General features: G+C 38.0%; 1 protein-coding gene and 1 non-coding gene across 9 annotated transcripts in view; both read left to right on the forward strand.

The window, feature by feature from the left end:
- Window positions 1-19,989, forward strand: part of ESRRG (estrogen related receptor gamma) — a 625,441-nt gene that overhangs the window by 225,121 nt on the left and 380,331 nt on the right. The gene's annotated exons all lie outside the window — the stretch shown is intronic.
- Window positions 19,577-19,648, forward strand: TRNAY-GUA (transfer RNA tyrosine (anticodon GUA)). The gene has a single exon. It is a non-coding gene; the product is annotated as a tRNA-Tyr (tRNA).

The following is a 19,989-nucleotide window of genomic DNA, read 5'->3' on the forward strand; positions in this document are numbered from 1 at the left end:
ATAAACCACTGCCCATTATGTCTACTGGCCATGCCGTGGCACATGCATAGGAAAAATCTGAATAGCACTGCAAGGCTTTGAAAATTGACCTAACACTGGAACCCTAGCCCACAAAGACAATTTGGAATTTATGAACCGAACCTCACCTGGTTTGATTGCCTGCTAACCAAAATATTACATAATCTATAGGATATAAACAAGATACATAGTATCATAATATAACATCAAAACTGTCCAAGATATGATCCTAAATTACTTGGCATATAAAGAACCCCACCTTCCATTGAAAAGACAATCAATAGATGCCAGTGATGGGAATATATACATATGTTGAAATTAATCTGACAGAGACTTATAGAAGCTATTTCTTAAAAAATACTCAAGCAGTCACAAACACTCTTGAAACACATGCTAGAATGGAAAGTCTTAACAAAGAAATTGGAAATATAAAGAAAAATTCAATGCAAATTTTAGAACTAAAAAGTACAAAACTCATAATAAAAATCTTACTGGATCAACTCAATAACAAAATGGAAATGAAAGACTGAATGTCAGTGAGCTTGATAGTAGGCCAATAGAAATTATCTTACTGGTTAACAATGAAGAAAAATGTTTGGGGGCAGGGAATAGAGATTCATGGGACAGGGAATAAAGAGTGCTTCACAAACCTGTGAGATGAAAAAAGCAAAAAGTCTAGCATTTGTGTCCTTGAAGTTCTAGAAGGAAGAAAAAATAATGTATTACAAACAATTTTTGGAAGAAGTAATGGCCCCAAACTTCCCTTGGTGGGGAAAGAAAATAGTCTATATATTCAAGAAGTTTTGTGAAAACCAAACAGAATAAACTTAAACATATCTGTGTTCAGACACATCATCATCAAAATGCTACAAAAATAAGTGCACAAAAAATTGTGCAATTGAAATTGGCCAGAGTTAAAATATTCAGTTTTATTGGGAAAAAATAATTTGAACAACTATGGATTTCTACAGAGGGCAGAAGGAAATGACACAACATGTAAAAATTACTGAAAACACCTCCAATCCAGAATTCTATATCCAGCAAAAATATTGCATAGAAATGAAGGAGAAATAAAGACATCTTCAGATGAAGGAGAACGAATAATTTGCTGCCTTCAAGCCAGTCTTAAAATAACTTCTGTGGAAATTTCTTCAGATAGGAGGCAGATAATACTAGAAGGAAGCTTGAAGCATAAAGGTTGAAAGAAGAGCAAAAGAAATAGTAGATGTTGGATGTACATCATAGACTACTCTTCTCCCCTTGAGTTCTTTAAAATATGTTTGACAGTTGAAAGCAAAACTTTAACACTGAATGATGAAATTTTCAATGTACATATAAGGTAACCACAACATAATGGCGAATGATAAAGGGAATTATAAGATGGTAAGGTTTCTGTGTTCCACTTGAAGTGGTAAATATGATTCTGAGTAGACTATGAGAGGTGAAGAGCAACCGCGACAAAACTATGCAAGAGATGATAAAAAATGCAATAGATAAATTAAAATAGAATGCTTAAAAGGTGCTCAAGTAATTCAAGTTTCTCCTTAGAAACTGATACCTGAATTAAAAAAGAGAGCAAATAGAAACCGAATAGCAGATTGGTAGATATAAATCCAAACTCATCAATAAATATATTAGACATAAGTGATCTAAATGCAATAAATAAAATACATGATCAAAAAGAAGTCAAAGAAAACACAACTCTGTATTTTCCATAAGAAACTCCTTCTAATTCAGTGATATATGTAGATTAAAAGTAAATGGATAGAAAAAGATGTTCTATATAAACATTAGTCATTAAAAGAAAGCTGAAGCAGCTATCTTAACAAGATAAAAGAAACTTTAAAATGCTCCCCCAAAACTGAAAAGTAAAATATCAGGAATAAAGAGGTACATAACAATAAAGAGATGAAGTCACCAATAAGATGTAACAATTCTAAATTTGTATGAACTCAAAAACTAACCTTCAAAATACATGAAGCAAAAACTAACTGAACTGAGAAGAGAAATGGACAAATCCACAATTATGGGTGGAGATGTAAACACTTTCTATAATAGATAAAACTGATAGAAAATCATCTCCCCAATTTGATCAATAGATTTATTGAAGTTTCAGTAACATTTTCTGAAGGATTTTTTTGTAAATATAAGCAAACTGATTCTCAAAATTTTGTGGAAAGGCAAAAGAATTACCATAGCTAACATAATGTGTGAAAAGAAGGAAAAAGCTCATATGAATTATACTTCATGATTTTAAGACTTCTTATATCACTACAGTAATCAAGACAGTACAGTATGGGCAAAAGAGCAAACTATTGTCAGGGAACCAAAACAGAGCATCTACAGCAGATGGATTTTGACAGTGGTACAGAAACAAATTGATCTTTTTAGCAAATGATATTAGAGCAAGTAAGACCATCAATAAGCCAAAAAAAAAAAAACAATTAAAAGGAATCTTGACCTAAACTTCATGCTTGATTAAAAAATAACTCAAAATTGACCAAATACCAAGTAAAATACAAAGCTATAAATCTTTTAAAAGATGACATATGAAAACATCTCTATGATATGAAGTTAGGCAAAAAGTTCTCAAGCATGACACCATTTGTATAAGTATATAATCCACAAAAGAAAGAGTTGATAAATCAGCCTTTATCAAAATTTAAAACTTTTGGTCTCCCAGTGTTAAGAACATGAAAAGTCAAACTCCGTTCTGAGGAGGGAAATTACAAAGCCCATATCTGACAAAGCTCTTGTATCAAGAGTAAACTAAAAAAAGAAAATTCTCAAAATTGAGTAGTGTGAAAAACAACCTAATTTTTAAAATAGGACAAAGACTTGAGCAGACATTTCACTTAAGATAACATACAGACTGGATATAAGCACACAACAAGATGTTTACCATCATTAGTCATTAGAGATGTGCATATTAAAACCTTATTAAGATCTGCACATCTATTAGAATGGATAATTTTAAAAATTCTGACACTACTAAGTGCAGATGAAGCTATGGAGCCCTTGGAACTTGCATTCGTCACTGATAGAAATGCAAAATGACAGAGCCACTCTCAAAAGCAATTTGGCCTCTTTTTATAAAATTAAGCATATACCTGTCATATGCAGAAATCCCGCTTCTGGGTTTTTAACTTAGAGAAATGTAGACATATGTTCACACAAAAACCTGTACCGGACTGTTTACGGAAGGTATTCAAAACTGGAAACAATGTCTTTAAGGGCAAATGGTTTAACAAACTATGTTACATCCATACAATGGAACACTGCACAGTATTATAAAGGAAGAAACCATTGATTCATACAACAATTTGGATGAGTCTCTATGCTGAATGAAGGAAGCCTGATTCCAAATGTTACATTCTATATGGAACCATTTACAGTTGACCTTTGGACAACACAGGTTTGAACTGCACTGGTCCACATATACATGTATTTTTCACTAAATATTTGCTGCATGATCCACAGTTGGCTGAATTGAGGAGCAGACCATGAATATGAAAGGGTAACCATAAAGCTATAAATGAATTTTCAGTTGGGTAGGGGATTGGTGCCCCTAACTGCTGTGTGTTCAAGGATCAAGTGTATATGACATTCACAAAAAGATAAAACTGTAATGTTGGAGACTGCTCAGTGGTTGCCAGAAGTAGTATAATTTAGAAAACAAAATTTCAAATGTTTTTATACTGAAAAGGAAAATAATTTTTTGGGCCATCATAGCAATTACAGTATAGTAGGGAAAAGTGGGGAGATAGCAAGAAATAAAATTAACTCAAACATACAGAACTAGGGTTAAGTTTACAAAACATTCTGGTAGAGGTAGATAGGACAATTTAAAAAAATAAACTTTAAATTATTTGCTTATTAATTTGTTTGTAATGAAATGGTTGTTTCTAAATCAGCAACAGCCCATAAAGCTATTTTATCATGTGTAGTTAAACATCCTCAAAACATGCAGATTTGTTTTGCTGTTAATTTACTTACAGACTTTTTTCTTCATAGATATATGAAGGTAAAATTCTGCCCAAGCTATAAAAATTATTGTAAATTTAAGATAATGATATTTGAATTGATGTTCCATTTTTGGCAGAGAATTCAGCTGTGTATAAAAATGAAAGGTTAGAAAAATATTACTAAAATAAAAGGAGAGTTATTTTGAGAAATGATTTGTATTAAATTATTTGGCTCCCTCTCAATCAGTTTGTGCTTCTAGATACAGCCTTTCTGAGCTGTTGGACAGGCAGTTTAGTTCTGTGCCTTAATTTCCCCATACACATAATGTGAAGATAGCTATTCTGGCATCTGATGTTTTTCCTGAGACTCTATCAGAATACATATGGCATCCATATTTCAGCACGAGACTTGAAGGCCATTGATATTTACAAAGTTTCATCATTTTATTTCTTAAAACCAAATATATCTTCTCATTTCACAGTTTGAACATGGATGAAGGAAATGACAGAAACTTGTAGTTAAGGATATAAAAAATATTTAAGTTAGAAAAATGTCTATTTGGCAGGAAGAAAAGGAAGAGAGATTGCTTTATACTCTCTTTTTTAAGTTTGAAAACCCACATCAAAGAATGAAATTTAATAATAGATGTCAGAATTTAAAGCTGTGAAAACCATGTGGAAAAAGAAATATGGACATACCTCCAGCCCCTTTAGAAGATAAAGATATCATGAAATATGTATATTTACTACATTGGAAAGCTGGTATATGTGATTTTAATATGGTTTTCCTAGGAAAGCTTAAAGCAGACATTCAGTAGAAATTAAGATGCATGCTTGTTCCTTTCCCCTAAAAAACACTCATTTCAATATTGGTAAAGACCGTGTATGCGTGTGTAAGTCTCTTCAGTCGTGTCTGACTCTTTATGACCCTATGGCCTATAGCCCACCAGGCTCCTCTGTTCACAGGATTCTCTGGGCAAGAATACTGGAGTGGGTTGCAATACCCTCTTCCAGGGGATCTTCCAGACTCAGGCATTGTACCTGAGTCTCTTATGTCTTATGCATTGGCAGGCAGGTTCTTTTACGACTAGCACCCCAGAAAGCCCCAAGAACTGTACATTTAACAATATATATTTAAGTAAGAACATCCTTTAAATGTCATTGTGTTTTATAGTTGCACAATTTAAAGGTGATGTGAATGCATGTCATACTGTATATGAATACATAGGCTATGGACTCTTAACAGTCTGTCCAATAAAATGGGTGTTTGTACGTATATATACCTAACTTGAATGGATATCTGTTTAATAAATATGCTTATTACTTACAAGCATGTTTTACATTATTACTGTCATAAAAGTGGCAGATATGACATTCCCTGTGGTTGAACAGTGTTCACAACATTTGCATTTACTGAGCAAGAACTAATGGTAACAGAATTTCTGTGTTAACACAAGTGTCTGGGCAGCTTGATTCAAGCATCGTTTATAATTACACTTTCTAAAGATAAACTGAAGGCTTTGCAAAATGTCATGTCTTCTTTTGGATGATCTTTCCTTAAACATTTTTGTTGGCATTACTATAGGTGTAAGACGAGCTTCCACAAAGTAAAAAAAAAAAACAAATATATATATATATATATATATATATATATGTTATATGAAGTATGGAAGTAAAAACTGCAAACGGTATCTTACATCAGGACTCAGTGTCTGAAAGTGAAGTGAAAGCGTTAACCACTCAGTAGTGTCTGACTCATTGTGACCCCATGGACTATAGCCCATCAGGCTCCTCTGTCCATGGAACTCTCCAGGCAAGCATACTGGAGTGGGTTGCCATTCCCTTCTCCAGGGGATCTTCCCAACCCAGGGATCAAACCTGGCAGGCAGATTCTTTACCGTCTGAGCCACCTGGGAAATCTTACAGAGGGAGCCAATGCATAGGAAATGCAACGGTGACTTTAGCTGTCCTTTGGTATGCTTGCCTTGCTGTTGTGTCATCCACTGCCCGCCTCAACAACAAAAAAATCAATGTAGGTAAGCTTCCAGTGTCACTGGAGAAATGTAGCCCTTTATTTTCCTTTTTAACACTATTAGTCAAGTAGTAAGAGTAAAATCTTAAAAAACAAGTGTTCTATTAGGTTATATATTTAATATGCATTGGAATTTTGCATTGTTCCAACAGCTTAAAGCAACTGCAGCGTGTTTGCTTTTTAAGTTTACTCTGGTTATTTTTTTTTCCCCTTTTAATTGTAACATAAAGTTTTCAAAGACAAAAATGAACAAAGGCCAGAAGCCCCATTGAGCTGTGAAGCAGGGAGGAAGCTTAGTCCCCTCCCACGACAACCTACTTGAAAATGTGCTTCTGAAACCCTTAAGGTAAGACTTTAAAAAAAGAGAATTGGACAGTTGTCAAGGATGGTTGGTTTTTAAGGCTTAACTACCTGAGCAATGTTCATTTAAAATAACATATGAGTCTCAATCAAAATGATCTAAGCTGAGCAAACGGCTGCTTTGTCCTTCCCTTTCAAGGAAGTTCAGAGGTGCTGCAAATTTGGGAGAGAGAAATTTCTTTGGTTAGTGCTCTTTATTCCTTTTTGGTAATCTTTTTTTTTTTTTTTCTTCTGCAGAGCATAAAAAAAGTCAAGATTATGGGAAACCTTATGAGAAACTTTCTAGTTAGAGTCCAACCTTTTTTTTTTTTTTCTTCATTCATCATGTAGGTCCACCAGAAAGAGTGTGAAGTCAAAGTACTCTGCTTTTGGGAATCAGATTTTTTTCTTTGGCAGGGGAATAAAGGTTTTTCTACGTCGGTTCCTGTTGTGCAAGAGGCTGGGGGTTGTCATACTCAGTGGGGTGTTGCGCCCAACTGTTGGCTATTGCAGTGGTAGAATCTGGAAGTCAGTTTCCCAGGTTAGCGTCTTTGCTGGGCTGTGCTTGTTTAGTACCATCCTACCTTCCAAATGTTGGCGTACCTTCCCAGAGAACTGGGGTTGTTCTAAGACTGGACCTCTAGGCAGCATCTCAGAGTAGACAGACGCTCCCTGCTGAAGTCAGACTGTATAGTCCACCCTGACTATGTCTGTGTTTTAGTTCCTCAGTTGCAACCAACTCTTTGTGACCCCACTGGAGCCCTCCAGGCTCCTCTGTCCATGGGATTCTCCAGGCAAGAATACTGAGCGGAGGGTCATTTCTTTCTCCAGGGGGTCTTCCCGGCCCAGAGGTCACATCTGGGTCTCCCACATTGTAGGCAGACTCTTTACCATCTGAGCCACAGGGAAGCCACCCTGACTATCAACCCTGAAAGTGTGACATGACAACTGCCCTTCCTGAGACAGATGCCCAGGCATCCTTGACTTTGCTTTTTGTCCTCAGAACTCCCATCCCTCTGGTTGAAACAAAAATTTTCAGAGAAGATTTTTTTTTTTTCCTGGATCACTTTTATTCTTTTTCTTCAACCCTTGTTTTGGGCTGCTGTAACCAAAGTCTAGAGTCATGGAAAAATACAGTCAGGATGCTTAATGTAACCTGGTTTCATAAACAGACATTTTTCAGCGGCTCTCATAAATGTTTTAAATGTGTTCCAAAACAGTGCTAACCTCCTCATAGGTGGTTCTGTTAACAGGACTGGAACTTTGGTTGCTTTTTACTGACTTGCTGATTTAGGGACCAGCTGCCTCTTAGAAATTGTGATAGAAAACCATAGAAGCAGACCATAAATATATCAAATGCATGAGTATGAACTGGGAAGCTTGATTTGTCCTGTGATCCAATCTGGGTTAAAGATTGGTACCACTTGAAATTACTACCCTTAGAGTAATAATCATCAGCGTCCCCCACATAGTTTGTATGTGTGTGTGCATGTGATGTTGTGGATTTACAATTTCATCCCCTGTCCTTCCTATCCCACTTTATGATTCTAGATTTTTGTTACCCCTCTCTTCTTCTTTCTCTCTCCCTGACTGGCTTGGTAACTCAGAGAGAATCAGGAATGCTGGAATGTCCCAAATGCTACTGCAGTCAACTAAAGAGAAATAAATTAGCTTTTTGAGAAGCAGAAAGAAATGGGATGAGCATGGTAAACTGATTTAGAAGATGAACTCAAGGGTCAACCTCAGGGAGTGCTAGGTAGAGGCATGAAATAGAGACTAAAGGAGCAGAAAGTTTGCCTGAGCAGAAGGCTGGGTATAGGAGTATGCCAGAGAAAGTTCTTCAAAGACTGATGTATGTCTAGGCTCATCCCTAAAGGATGAGTTAGAATTAGCCAGATAAAAGTAAGCATGAGGGATAAAAGGTGTTACACTCAAAGGAAATAGTGAGCACCAAAGCCCATGATCGAGAAAGAGATACTAAATACGTGAGGGACGTGAGCATCCGTGGATTTTGGTATCTGCAGGTACTAGAAGCAACCCCTCATGGATACTAAGAGATGATTGCATCTTCATCATTTCTGGTCTACCACAGTAATTATTTCTCAAAAGACTGTAAGAGAAAAGCTAAAATAGAGCAGAAACTGGAGTCTGACTAGTCCTTGTCTGACTCTTAATTTACTCATAAGTTTGAGATTTAATAGACTTCCCTGGTGGCTCAGATGGTAAAGCCTATAACGCGGAGGTCCAGGTTCAGTCCCTGGGTTGGGAAGATCCTCTGGAGAAGGAAATGGCAACCCACTTCCACACTCTTGCCTGGAAAATCCCATGGATGGTGCATGGTAGGCTACAGTTCATGGGGTCACAAAGAGTCGGACACGACTGAGCGACTTCACTCGCTTTGAGATTTAATTGTTTTCTGAAAGATTAGTGGTTGTCTCTAAGCCAATGCAGCTTGTATGAAAGACCAGAGAGCTAGTTTAAAATACAAATTGTTAAGTCCCATCCCAGACCTACTGAATTAGAAACTCTGGATCTTGGATCCAGCAAGCCCATGTTTTAATACCCCCTCCAGTTGACTGGGATACACATGAACATGTAAAGAGCACTGTTGGGTACTATTCATGTTTTCTGTGGGAAACACTGTCTTTCTAGTTCATTACATTATTTTTATGTATGCTTTATTTCAATAAACAGATTTTTAATTCCTGTGGACAATGATCCTCTCTGTTTTCAGCAGCTCTATTGAGATATAGCAGTTTTGACATCCGTATATACTCTTGAAACCAGCACTGTTACCAAGGTAATGACCAGATATATCGCCCTGAAAGTTGTCTCGTCCCTCTTTGCACTCCTTCCCTCTGACCTCTTATAGACCTAATCTCCCCAACCTGGGGCAACCATTTATCCGCTGTCTCTAGAGATAAATTCACTTTTTCCAGAGTTTTAAATAAGTGGAATCTTAGAGTATGTATTCTTTTTGGTCTAGTTTCCTTCACTCTGCATCATTATTTTAACATTTATCCATGTCATTGCAATGACAGCTCCATTTTATTACTGCATATACTATATGACTATATGGATATAATACATTCTGTTTATCCAGTAATCTATTGATGAGCCTTCTTGTTGTTTCCAGTTTGGAATGTTGACAAATAAACTTCTGTGAACATTTGGAGGGAAATCTTTGTATGGACATAGGCTTTCATTTCTCTTTGGGTGAATTTAGGAATGGATTGTACATCACATGTATATTTGACTTTATAAGAAACTGCCAAACTGTTTTCCAAAGCAGTTGTACCATTTTGCATTTTCAGTGACAGTGCACGAGAGTTCCATTTGTTCTAAATAAATTCTCGATATATTCAGGCTTTTTCATTGCATTCCTTCTAGTAGGTGTGTATTAGTATATAATTGTGGCTTTATTTTGCATTTCTCTAGTGGTTAATAATGGTGGCTATTTTTCATGTGCTTATTTGTCATTTGTGTATCTTTGTTGCTGGAGTGTCTACTCAAATCTCTGGCCACTTTTATAGTAGGTTTTTTGTTGACTTTTGGCAGTTCTTAATATATTATAGATGTAAGTCCTTAACTGGATTTTATGTTGTGCAATATATTCTGCCAGGGTTGGCTTGTCTTTTCATTTTCTGGACAGTGTGTTTCAAAGGGCATGCATTTTTAATTTTTATGAAGTTAGCTTATCAATTTAATCATTTATGTATTATTATTTTAATTTTGTAACTAAAAGAAAATATTCTGACTAACCAAGTCACAGAAATTTTCTCCTATGTATGTTTCTTGTGAGCATCATATTGTTGGATTTTGCTTTTTTTTAATAGAATCTGACAATATCTTTTAATTGGGATATGTAGAACACATATTTAATGTGGTGATTCACATGGTTACGTTTAAATGTAGTGTCTTGCTATTTCTTTCCTATTTATTCCATTTTTTCTTTGTTTCCTTTCTCCTTTTTTGCCATCTTATGGATTAATTGAATACTTTATGATTCTATTTTATTACCTCTGTTGGTTATTAGCTATAACTCTTTGTTGTTATATGATTGTTTTAGGATTTATAGTTTACATCTTTTACTTATCATAGGCTATGCTCAAGTAATATTATGCCACTTTATAGTTTGAGACAGACTATAGTACTTTCATTTTTTTCCTCTTGACCTTTGTGCTATTGTCATATATTTTGCTTTTATAAATATTATAACCCCCACACTATACTGTTATTATTACTCTTTGTTTAAACAGTAAATTATCATTTAAAGAAATGAAAATAATTTTTTTAAAAACCCGTATTTACCCATGTATTTATCGTTTTTGGTGCTTTTCATTCCTTTGTGCAAATCTATATTTCTATCTGTTATAATTTTTTTCTGCCTGGAGAATTTCTTTTAATATTTTTGTAGTGCCAGTCTGCTAGTAATGAGTTGTTTCAGCCTTTGTATGCCTGTAAAAGTATTTGTTTTTGCAAGTTATTTTTATTTCAGCAATTTAAATATGCTGATCCACTGTTTTCTTACTTGCAGTGTTTCCAGTGACAAATTTGCTGTCATACTTACCATCTTGTCTCTCTCCTAATGTGTTTTATCTCTGGTTGCTTTTAAGATTTTCTCTTTATAGACAATTTTGAGCAACTTGATTATGACACATCTTGGTGTAGAATTTTTATGCTGCTTCTGTTGGAGTTTGTGGAGATTCATTGATCTGTAGACTTATAAATCTCCCTTGCCTCTGCTTTTGAACATATAAATTATTAGTTACTATAACTGTTTTAATATCTTTGTCTGCTAATTGTAACTCCAAATCAATTTTGCATCTATCTCAATTAATTGATTTTTTTTCTCCTCAATTGGAGTTTTATGTTGGAGCTTTTTAAAAATTTTTAAAAATCGGCATTTTCAATTGAAGCTTTTTAAAAATGTTTGGTAACTTCTGATTGGATCCCAGACAGTGAGAATTTACCTTGCTGTGTACTGTATATTTTGTGTTTCAGTTAATATTCTTGAAACTTGTTTTGAGATGCAGTTCAGGTACTTGGAAAAAGTTTGATACTTTAGGATCTCATTTCTAACTTAAGTGAAACAAAACTCAGACTAGAGCTAATTATTTCCTGCTGTTGAGTCAAGGCCTTTCTGTATGTCTTATAATGCCTCATGAATCATGAGACTTTTCCAGTCTGACTGATGGGAACAGGTATAATTCCTGGCCTTGTGTGAGCACTGGGCACTGTTACTGCTAATCTTTTTGAATGGGCCTTTCCTGGCCGTTGGTAGTTTCTTTAAGTACCTGTGCTTAAGTATCAATCATGATATTCAGCTGAATATTTGAAGGGCACCATCTGCAGATTTGTCTGTGCAGCACTGTCTTCTCCAGTGATCCATCCTACAAACTCTAGCTGCCCTGACCTCCCCAGATTTTCATCTTAGTCCTCTTTTTTTAAAAGTTTATTTATTTCTTTATGTATGGCTGTGCTGGGTCTTTGCTGCTGCTGGTGGGCCTTCTCTAGTTGCGGTGAGTCGGGGCTACTCCCTAGCCGTGGTGTGGCCTTCTCATTGCAGCGGCTTTTCTTGTTATGGAGCACGGGCTCTAGGGGACACGGGCTTTGGTATTTGAGGTACACACGTTTAAGCTCCCCCGTGGCATGTGGAATCTTCCTGGACCAGGGATCGAACTCTTGTCCCCTGCGTTGTCAGTCAGATTCTTAACCACTGGACCACCAAGAAAGTACTAACCTTCGTCTTCTTAATTGAAGGAATCTGCTGGACTTCATGTTTTTGCATATGGCCTGGACCCTCTCTCAGGGCAGTAAGCTGAAATGAGTAGTAAATGTGGTCCCTTACCTGCCTCCTGAGAAATCTGTATGCAGGTCAAGAAGCACCAGTTAGAACCGGAGATGGAACAACGGACTGGTTCCAAATTGGGAAATGTCAAGGCTGTATATTGTCATCCTGCTTATATAATTTATATGCAGAGTACATCATGCAAAATGCTGGGCTGGATGAAGCACAAACTGGAATCAAGATTGCTGGGAGAAATATCAATAACCTCAGATATGCAGAGGACACCACCCTTATGGCAAAAAACGAAGAGTAACTAAAGAGCCTTTTGATGAAAGTGAAAACAAGCTGGCTTAAAACTATACATTCAAAAAACAAAGATCATGGCACCCAGTCCCATCACTTCATGGCAAATAGATAGGAAAACAATGGAAACAGTGAGAGACTATTTTCTTGGGCTCCAAAATCACTGCAGATGGTGACTACAGCCATGAAATTAAAAGATGCTTGCTCCTTGGAAAAAAGCTATGACCAACCTGGACAGCATTATTAAAAAAACAGAAACATTACTTTGCTGACAAAAGACTGTCTAGTCAAAGCAATGGTTTTTCCAGTAGTCATATATGGATGTGAGAGTTGGACCATAAGGAAAGCTGAGCACCAAAGAATTGATGCTTTCAAACTGTGGTGCTAGAGAAGACTCTTGAGAGTCCCTTGGACTGCAAGGAGATCAAACAAGTGAATCCTAAAGGAAATCAGTCCTGAATATTAATTGGAAGGACTGATGCTGAAATTGAAGCTCCAATAGTTTGGCCACCTGATGCAAAGAACTGACTCATTAGAAAATATCCTGATGCTTGGAAAGATTGATGGTAGGAGGAGAAGGGGAAGACAGAGGATGAACTGATTGGGTGGCATCATCAGCTTGATGAATATGAGTTTGAGCAAGCTCCAGGAGTCTGTGATGGACAGGGAAGCCTGGTGTGCTGCAGTCCATGGGGTTGCAAAGAGTTGGACACAACTGAGTGACTGAACTGAACTGAAATGTGGTCTCTGCTTCTCCACCTTGACTAAATGTAGAAGTTACTGATCCTTGTTTAATTCTTATTTTATATGTTATATTTTATTACACAGTACTGGAGAATATTGGCAATAACATTTGTTCACATTAATTGTGTGAACATATGTTAGTTGCCCACCACTCTTCTGTCCACAGAATTCTCCTGGCAAGAATAGTAAAGTGGGTAGCCATTCCCTTCTCCAGGAGATCTTTGCAACCCAGGGATCTAACCCGGGTCTCCCCCATTGCAGGTGGATTCTTTACTGTCTGAACCAATAGGAAATCCCTCACATTAATTAAGTACTTGCTATTACTAGGAACATTGTGTTAGCTTATTTGATCCTCACAACCACCCCTGGGCAGAAATGTTATCTGCATTTTACAGATACAAAAACTGAGAGCTGAAGGGCTGCTCCAAGGTTTCAGAGACAATGGTGTCAGAGCTGATATTACAGCACAGTTTTTTTCGCTGACCCTTGCTTCACAGACCTTCTCTCCCACAGGGGAAGCTTCCCAAGGTGTGTGTCTTAAGTCGGGTCACAGATTGTGCTGAGACTTCAATCTCAGCTCTGCCACTTAGGCAAATCATTCAGCCTTTGTGGGCCTCAGTTTCTTCATTTGTAAGTATGGAATATCACACCTACCATGGAGAGTTCCTGTAAAAATGAAATGTAATCCCAAACGTGCAGGTCCTAGCATAGTGCCTGGCCCCTTTACTGAAAACCTGTGGATTGGATATAAGATGTGGTCATGCTCAGCTTTTGAGAATCGCTCACTACTAATCGGATAATAAAGCTTTCAGTGCAACTCTGGTCAGGACGTACAGCACCTCCGTTTAATTATTTACTTTTCAATACAATACACAGTGGTTTCGTTTTCAGAGAGCTTTCATAGCCGTCTTCTCGTTTCATCTTTATGAGATGAAGAAGGAGTTTTTTTTTTTCTTTCCTGTTTGGTTTACAAAGGGAGAAACTGAGACTCAGAGAGGTTAGCAGATTTGGTAAGAGCTGCAAGCTGAGCAGGTGGCCAAAGCAAGACTCACTCCAGCTGCAAGTTGAATCCAGTTCTCTTTATGCTGTGACAAAGCCTCAGTCAGTGTGTGGAAAATACTTGGGAAAGCCAGTGAACTTTTAAGTGGTTGCATTTATGTTCTGAATGTTATAATTAAAACCCAGATCGTGGGTATTTTTCCAGTAAATGAGCATGTGTTTTGGTGAAGAAATCCTTATGTTGCTAAGAAGGAAGGGAGTTGGTTTTCGACTCTGGCTTTGTGGAAACTTGGCGCCTGGACTAGACGAGTTTTCCAAATACCCACGTGACTCTAGCAGAATCCCCAGAGATGAGGAGTTGCACAGAGTTGCGGAATTAGATTTTTCTTTCTCCTTCTACACTTTTGTATTGCATGAATTTTTGAAGAACCTTTAGTGTTTATTTTTAAATGGGATACTATGTAGGTGATATTGGTGCCTTTCTTTTTATGTGTCCGGAATTTCAACCTACAGGCAATAAGAAGGCTGTAGTGAAATTGGCCTTAGACCGTTAATAAATTCTACGCAGAGATGCATAAATCAGCAAAGGTTATTTTTTTTTTTTACTCCTCCCCCACCCACAAAGGGTGGTTAAGGGAGAACAGGAAAGGAAGGTCTTCAGAGAATTGTTTTTTCTAGGAGTTCAGAAAATAAAGGAAAGCATTGAGCAATGCCCAGTGCTGGTTAGCAGATTGTCATTTTTAGGTTTGATGTTCCAGGGTTTAATTGTCTTTCATGTGAACAATAGCAGACACTCTCTGGTGTGCTATGCTCGCATGATAAAAGGGGGTCGTTCTTGCATAGCAATGCCTTTTTTTTATTATTAGCGTAAAAAATTAGCAAGCTGGAAGTCGTTAGAAGGAGTTCCACCAGCATTAATTGTAATGCAGCTTGAATTTGTTTGCGGACCAGAGCAGCAAGACAATAGCAAGGAGAAGAAAAAAAGAGCAATATTAATAGCCTTCTACTTATTGTATCATTTTAGTGGGCCTTAATAAGGTGTCTGCTGTCAACCAGAATTTATTTTTTTTTAAAAAGACATCGTAATTGATGTATTGCAGTAAGTATGGATGAGGGTTCGACTTGATTAATGTATGAGCTGGCTTTTTAAGGCATTTTAAAAAGGCTTCTTAACCCCGTCTTAAGAGACTGGCACAAACCCACTGTAAACTACCTCTTTGCAATTGGAAAGCAGCCTGACAGCTGCTGATGTCTCTTGTGGGCTTTGCTCTTTTTTTTTTTTTCCTCTTCCTGATCGGAGAAAGCTGAAGCAATATACCCCTTGTCAATAATTGCAGTGCTTAAAAATCTTATAAAGGGATTTTGACTTTTCCCTCCTGAGATAACTTTCCAAAGGTTAAATTAGTTTTACTTGTATGTGCTTCAAATATCACCACTTTCAGTAAGGGCTGAATTTGGTTTTTAAATAAGCTGCTATTTTGTGGGTTGCTTGTCCTCAGACCCTATGTGACAGAAACTGTTTTGATGTCAGAGATGAACATGGTCCAAAAGGAGTTTCAGGTCAAGTTCAAGATATGTTCCTTCATGCTCAAATGACTTGTGTTGTTTCCAAAGTGTGTGTGTGTGTGCGCGTGTGTGTGTGAGAGAGAGAGAAAAAGCCAGAGACAGATATGGATGAAGAGAAAGACAGAGACAGGCTGATTAAGCACCTGGTCATATCTATATAGGAAAATAAAACACAAGCGTCCCAGAAACTTTCTCTTTATATCAGTTTGAGATCCATTCACCCATTTCTCTATTTGTTCAGCTACTGCGTATCAACTCAATGCGATATTTTCCTTGCATCAAAAGTGTTTTATAAGAAACAAAGCAACTGAGTGACAATCCCAGGAGAGATAGGAAACAGTAAGAAAAAAAAAAGGAAATCACAACCCTTGGCTTCCTTTGGTATCTCTAGGTGTCCACACAATGCCCCAGGTATATTAGGGCATCTCTTTTTGATAACAATAAGAAGATATTTGAAGAATTCCAAGCTGGCTGAAACTCTCTAGCTATCCCCAAGCAGGGTTGAGGTAAGCATCTCGTCATTATTCAGCACGACTGTGTTCACTTGGATTGAGAGCAAGTCCATAAACACGAGAGGAAGAAATGAGAGTGGGAAGCCAGGCAGGGAGGGCACATGCCTAGTACAGCCTTCACGGAGGGAGGGGTGGGGAGAGGGAACTCTTGCTCAACTGGATTTGTGCGTTGACAACTGTTCTAAGAATCATTCTGCAGGCACCCCAGGTCGACTCACCTTTGCATCTGGGCTTACCTAGTTGGCTCATAGGTGTTGCTTTTATTTGTGAGCAGATGAGTGGGTGGTAGGGCGGCTGATTGGTGGGTAAAGAACAGATGTGTAGCAGGGTGAGCGCTTCCCTCCACCGGTCCTGTATTCCGATTTGTCTCACCTTGGCTTATGATCTCCACCCTGCGTTATTGCTAAAAAAAAAAAAAAAGCATTTAATTTCCCACTTTAGTTGACCACAGGGCCTACCTCTCCTTTTGGTTTCATATCGTATTTTTTTTTTCTATTTTAAATTGGAGTAGAGTTGATTAACAGTGTTGCGTTAGTTTCAGATGTACAGCAAAGTGATTCAGTTATATATAGCTCAGATGGTAAAGATGCCGCCTGCAATACAGGAGATGTGGGTTCAATCCCTGGGTCAGGGAGATCCCCTGGAGAAGAGAGTGGCTACCCACTCCAGTATTCTTGCCTGGGAAACTCCATGGACAGAGGAACCTGGTGGGCTACAGTTCATGGGATCGCAGAGTCAGACATGACTGAGAGACTAATGCCTTCACTTTTTTTCACTTCTTTTTCAAATTCCTTTCCCGTTTAGGTGATTACATCCATCTTTTTAAATTGTTCAGTTTGAATTTTCTCATCTGTCACATGGAGAAATAATTATTCCCACAGAGATTTTTTCTAAGATGTAAATGAGAGAATTCACCAAAAGAACATATCTGAGTCTCTGGCACCAAATAAGATTCAAATCAACTGTCGTCTCATCCACAGGGACTTTAGACTGAAGGCGGGACTACTGTTATTTCTTAGGTACTGTTGCCAGGAACTTCACTTTGTCCCTGAGTCCTGTGATGATTCAAGCCAGCTTTAACAGGAATGTTGTTTTTATTCCAGAATATTGAATCCAAGTATCATATCAGTTCAGCTCCTCGGGTGGCTCAGCGGTAAAGAATCCACTCGCCAGCGTGGGAGACGTGGGTTTGATCCCTGGGCTGGGAAGATCCCCTGGAGGAGGAAATGGCAACCCACTCCAGTATTCTTGTGTGGGAAATTCTGTGGCCAGAGGAACCCGGCAGGCTACAGTCAGTGGGGACTCAAAGAGTCAGACACGACGGAGCACATAGACACACACAGTCATAACAGATGCCCTAGAGATTTTGAAAAAATTTTAAAAAGTTACTTTTTTCCTTCAGAATGAAAATACATGGAGGATAATTCTCCCCAGATGGAGCCTGACATTGAGAGTGAATTTGGTAGACTCTTCAGCCAGGGCCTTTCTGATAGTCCACAGGTACTGTCAGAGGGTGAGGTCTTTCTCGTGCGTTAGACCATGTGACTTGCCGTCACCGGGATCCATTGGCTGAGACGGTCAATCATACGTAGCAACCCCCAGCTCCATACAAGTATCACCGTATTCGCTGTGTGCACCCCTTTTTCTGCCTCCTGCTCTGAGACATGAAAGTGGGAAGGATGAGTAGAATAAATTTCAGCACCATCTATTGAGTACCCACTTATGTTTGGGTTTTATACACATTTGTGTACCTGATTAAGATAGATAAAGATGGAGAAGACAGCCCTCTGATGTTAAAGGAGCTTACAGTCTAATAAGAAAGGTGGGGGCAACTGCAGAAGCAACCAACTGGGTCAAACCCCTAGTTACTTCACAGAGTAATTAATGGACTGATGTCCAGGTTTATCCTCTGTAGCAGGATTATCACAATATTTCATACATGTCCTAGATGTGTGAATATCATATTTATCACATATCATACATATCATATCACATACTGTACATATCGCAATAAAGCATACATGTCCTAGAAGGTATAAACACTTATAAAAATAAGCAGTTGAATCTTTTGAATCATTTCATCAAGGAAATATCATGAAGTGGTTGAAATGGGGGAAAAAGGGAATAAAAACATGAAAACTAGGGATAGATATCCAAACAACACACTATGGACTTTTGTGGGAAAAGAAGTTTCATTGGAACTCAGGGTCTCGGGAGCAACGTCTGCGAGGATCAACCAGCTTGGTCTTTGAAAGGGAAGTAAGATGTGTGGGTGAACAAAGGAGGTGAGGGCAAGATGAGTGCGTGTGCAGGTGGGGCTGATGTGTATTCACAGGTGTTTAGCTTTCTGGGATCAAGTGGATAAAGAAAGCAAAGTGTGAGAAAGAGAAAAATGAGCACAATCCAGTGGAGGTGTTTGTAGAAACTGAGTGGGATTGCTAAGTAGACACAAAATGGTCAAAACAGAAAGATCTCAAATATCATACAAAAGTTTGGGCTTTATTATTTAGTAGGTAAGAACATGCACCATTGAACATTTTTGAGGTTGGGTGTGACGTCATTCATGCTGGGTATTCAGAAGCCCACTGGCAGCACACACTGGGGGCTCTGATAAGGGCGTAAAGTCAGCTCTGATGTTAAGCTTGGATTTGGAGAGCTTCTCATTTCACTTTGATACTAGTCAGCCAGCTCTCCTGTAGACACTGCTCTACAAAAGAAGTCAGGCTATTTTCCACCTTTAACTTGATTCATTTCTTTAGCATAATATATACCTGTCAGGGTTAAACATTTTTGACATGTGGTTGTGTGCTTGGCAAAAGTGTGAAGTGTTACCAGTTTTGGAATCAGGCTTCAAAGGGTAGGAGTCCTAATGGGTTTAGTTATTCAAGGTTAAAGATATTTCTATGAAGTCCCACTTTAGAAAATATGTGGAATGGATGTCTAGTGAATACCATGTCCTGAAATTGTGAGTAGGAACATTGTTCGAAGGACCTAACCGTGTTTCCATCAAGTGGACAAAATAAATCTTAATCTGGAAAGAACTCTTATGGGAAATCAGAAGACAGATGAAGGCGAATGAGTTCCATCTTTGGAGCTGGATTTCCTGACCTTGGATTTGATTCTTAGCTATTTATGGTCTTAATTTCTTAATTTGAAAAAAAAATCATATTAGTCAACTAAATATTTTTTCTCTACAATTCTATGATTTTTAAGAAACTCATAAGTCTCAAATTCAGTATAGTTATAGTATATAAGTGCCCATTTTCCTGTGTTAAATTTTGAATGTTATTATTGATAAACAAGGGCCTCCCTGGTGTCTCAGTGGTAAAGAATCTGCCTGTAATGCAGGAGCTCCTGGTTCGATCCCGGGGTCAGGAAGATCCCCTGGAGAAGGAAATGGCAGCCCACTCCAGTGTTCTTGCCTGGGAAATCCCATGGACAGAGGAGCCTGGCGCGCTATCGTCCATGGGGTCACAAAGTGTCGGACATGACTTAGCAACTAAACAACAACAATTAATAAACAGAGTAGCAAAAAAATACTTTCTTGGCTTCCAGGAGTCAAACATCTCATTGTAGAAATAAACCGCAATATGTGTTAAATTGCCAACATATATATGTGCTGTGTGCTATGCTTAGTCACTCCGTCATGTCCGACTCTTTGTGACCCTATGGACTGTAGCCTGCCAGGCTACTCTGTCCATGGGGGTTTTCCACGCAAGA

The sequence above is a fragment of the Odocoileus virginianus genome, chromosome 11 (assembly GCF_023699985.2).
Source record: "Odocoileus virginianus isolate 20LAN1187 ecotype Illinois chromosome 11, Ovbor_1.2, whole genome shotgun sequence".
NCBI lineage: Eukaryota > Metazoa > Chordata > Mammalia > Artiodactyla > Cervidae > Odocoileus > Odocoileus virginianus.